Raw genomic sequence first — 3935 nt, forward strand, 5'->3', positions numbered from 1 at the left:
TTTGCCCTCCAAGAATCTCACAGTATATACCAAGGAAGAGGGCATTGATATGACTGGTAACACAGGTTGAGTATCCCTTTTTATTTTTTATTTTTTTCTTAATTTTTTTTTTTTTTAATTTAACAGAGACTGGGGTCTTGCTGTGTTCCCTAGGCTGGTCCCAAACTCCTGGGCTCAAGCAATCATCCTGCCGTGGCCTCTCAAAATGCTGGGGTTACAAGGGTGAGCCACCCCGCCTGGCCCTTTATTTGTTTATTGAGATGGAGTCTCATTCTGTCGACCAGGCTGGAGTGCAGTGTCGTGATCTCTGCTCACTGAAACCTTGACCTCCTGGGCTCAAGTGACCCTCCCATCTCAGTCTCCTGAATAGTTGGAACCATAGGTGTTCATCAGCATGCCTGGCTAATTTTTGGGATTTTTTTTTTTTTTGTAGAGATAAGATCCCACTGTGTTGCCCAGGCTGGTCTCAAACTCAAGACCAAACCTGGGCAACATAGTGGGACCTCATCTCTACAAAAAAAAGGCTCAAGTGATCCTCCTGCTGCAGCCTCCCAAAGTGCTGGGATTAAAGGTGTGAGTCACCGTAACCAGCCAGCTTGGGACCTCCATAAATATATACTCCCACCTGCGTACCCATAAAAATTAAAAGGTTTTTTTTTTTTTTGAGATGGAGGTTCACTCTTGTTGCCCAGGCTGGAGTGCAATGGCGTGATCTCGGCTCACTGAAACTTATGCCTCCTGGGTTCAAGTGATTCTCCTGCCTCAGCCTCTCGAGTATTTTTTTTTAATTAAAATAAAAATAAATAAATAAATGTTTTGTTTTGTTTTTTGAGGCAGAGTTTCGATCTTGTTGCCCAGGCTGGAGGGCAAAGGCTTGATCTCAGCTCACCGAAACCTCTACCTCCTGAGTTCAAGCAATTCTCCTGTCTCAGCCTCCCGAGTAGCTGGGATTACAGGCAAGTGCCTGGCTAATTTTTGTAGTTTTAGTAGAGATGGGGTTTCACCATGTTGGCCAGGCTGGTCTCAAACTTCTGACTTCATGATCTGCCTGCCTTGGCCTCCCAAAGTGCTGGAATTACAGGTGTGAGCCACTACTCCTTGCATAAATATTTTAAATGGATTATCTCATATAATCCTCACAATGTGTTTCTGAATTAGGTTCTGTTATATAGTAGTCTCCTCTGTATCCAGTTTAGATTTCTGCAGTTTCAGTTACCCACAATCCAAAGATATTAAATGAAAAATTATAGAAATAAGCCATTTATTAACTTTTAAAAAATTCATTCATTCATTAAACTTTTTTTTTTTCCTTTTCTAGTTCTGTTGCCCAGGATGGAGTGTAGTGGTGCAATTTCAGCTCACTGCAAGTTGGAAAAATAAGTCTAAGACTTCATTGTGATCTGCAAATGAACCTTTTTTTTTTTTTTTTTTTTTTAATTGAGATGGAGTTTCACTCTTGTCGCCCAAGCTGGAGTGCAATGGTGTGATCTCGGCTCACCGCAACCTCTGCCTCTCGAGTTCAAGTAATTCTCCTGCCTCAGCCTCCCATGTAGCTGGGGCTACAGGTGTATGCCACCACACCGACTAATTTTTATATTTTTAGTAGAGACGGGGTTTCTCCATGTTGGTCAGGTTGGTCTCGAACTCCTGACCTGAGGTGATCCTCCCGCCTTGGCCTCCCAAAGTGCTGGGATTACAGGCGTGATTACACTGGGCCCGGCCAAAAAAAATTTTTTTTTTTGAGACAGAGTCTTGCTCTGTCCCCCAGGTTGGAGTGCAGTGGCATGAACTCAGCTCACTGCAGCCTCCAACCCCCAGGTTCAAGCAGTTCCTGCCCCAGCCTCCTGAGTAGCTGGGATTATAGGCATGCACCACTACACCTAACATAATTTAGTTTTTAATTTTTTTTTTTTTTTTTTTTGAGATGGAGTTTCGCTCTTGTTACCCAGGCTGGACTGCAATGGCGCGATCTCGGCTCACTGCAACCTCCACCCCCTGGGTTCAGGCAATTCTCCTGCCTCAGCCTCCTGAGTAGCTGGGATTACAGGCATGTGCCACCATGCCCAGCTAATTTTTTGTATTTTTAATAGAGACAGGGTCTCACCATGTTGACCAGGATGGTCTCGATCTCTTGACCTTGTGATCCGCCCGCCTCGGCCTCCCAAAGTGCTGGGATTACAGGCTTGAGCCACCACGCCCGGCCAATTTTTTAATTTTTTTAAAAATAGAAATGGAGTTTCTCCATGTTGGTCAGGCTGGTCTCAAACTCCCAATCTCAGGTGATCCGCCCACCTTGGCCTCCCAAAGTGCTGGAATTACAGATGTAAGCCACCTTTGCCTGGCCTAAATTTTTTTTTTATTTTTTATTTTTTTTTTTAGTAGAGATGGGATTTCACCATGTTGGCCAGGCTGGTCGTGAACTCCTGACCTCAGGAGCTTTGCCCACCTTCGCCTCCCAAAGTGCTGGGATCACAGGTGTGAGTCACCCAGCCCGGCCGCATGTATGAGGTAAAAGTTGCATGCCAGGGTTTTCATTCTGAAGTCTCCTGTGTATACTTATTAAATAAATTTGTGTGCCTTTTCTCCTATTAACCAATCTACCTCATGTCAGTAATTTTTCAGTGAACTATTAGGGGACTGGGAGACTATGGTCCCCATAGTATGGTGCAGTGAGCAGGGTGAACAAAGCTGCTATTCTCTTCTGGAAGCCACAGTGAAGAGAACCCAGGACACACACAAAGGAGACACAATTGGGAACACCAGTTCTTTTACCAAGGCTTTGTTCAGAATGGTATATTTTACAATATGAGCCAATTACTTTGAGGAATTGAAACAGACTTTATAGAACTGACAAATGCTCCTTAGAAAGATGGCCTTGTGCCTTGTTTATGCAGTTCCTTTACAGAGTTCCTGACCTGTGGCCTGCAAGCTAAAGCTTATATCTTGTGATATAGAAAAGAAGACTAAGCGCCGGGCGCGGTGGCTCAAGCCTGTAATCCCAGCACTTTGGGAGGCCGAGGCGGGTGGATCACGAGGTCAAGAGATCGAGACCATCCTGGTCAACATGGTGAAACCCCGTCTCTACTAAAAATACAAAACATTAGCTGGGCGTGGTGGCGCGTGCCTGTAATCCCAGCTACTCAGGAGGCTGAGGCAGGAGAATTGCCTGAACCCAGGAGGCGGAGGTTGCGGTGAGCCGAGATCGCGCCATTGCACTCCAGCCTGGGTAACAAGAGTGAAACTCCGTCTCAAAAAAAAAAAAAAAAGAAGACTAAATTGGGCTGGGTGCAGTGGCTCACGCCTGTAATCGCAGCACTTTGGGAGGCCGAGGTGGGCGGATCACCTGAGGTCAGGAGTTCAAGACCAGCCTGGCCAAATGGTGAAACCCCGACTTAAAAAAAAATAAATAAATAAAAGAAGACTAAGTTGTGATCACACCTGGGCAGGTCTTTTTTAAGGATAATGACTGTCTTTAAGGATCATTTAAATTCCAAAGAAAACTATTTACAAGTTAATCCCTGTCCCCCGCCCCCCACCCTCCCCCCCACCACCGTCCAATCATTCCCCTTCCCAACCACTTATTGCCCTTCAATATAATTATTCTCCCCATTCCCATAGCCTGTTTTACCAGGATGCAAGCTCTCATTCTTTCTGTAACCTCAAGATGATATATAAATTTCTATAATTAGCCCTGCGTGGTGGCTCACGCCTGAAATCCCAGCACTGTGGGAGGCTGAGGGAGGTGAATCACTTGAGGTCAGGCGTTCAGACCAGCCTGGCCAACATGGTGAAACCCCGTCTCTACTAAAAGTACAAAAATTAGCCGGGCATGCGCCTGTAATCCCAGCTACTCAGGAGGCTGAGGCAGGAGAATTGCTTGAACCCGGGGGACGGAGGTTGCAGTGAGCCGAGATTGTGCCATTGCACTCCAGTCT

The sequence above is a fragment of the Saimiri boliviensis genome, chromosome 11, assembly GCF_048565385.1.
Source record: "Saimiri boliviensis isolate mSaiBol1 chromosome 11, mSaiBol1.pri, whole genome shotgun sequence".
Taxonomy (NCBI): Eukaryota; Metazoa; Chordata; class Mammalia; order Primates; family Cebidae; genus Saimiri; species Saimiri boliviensis.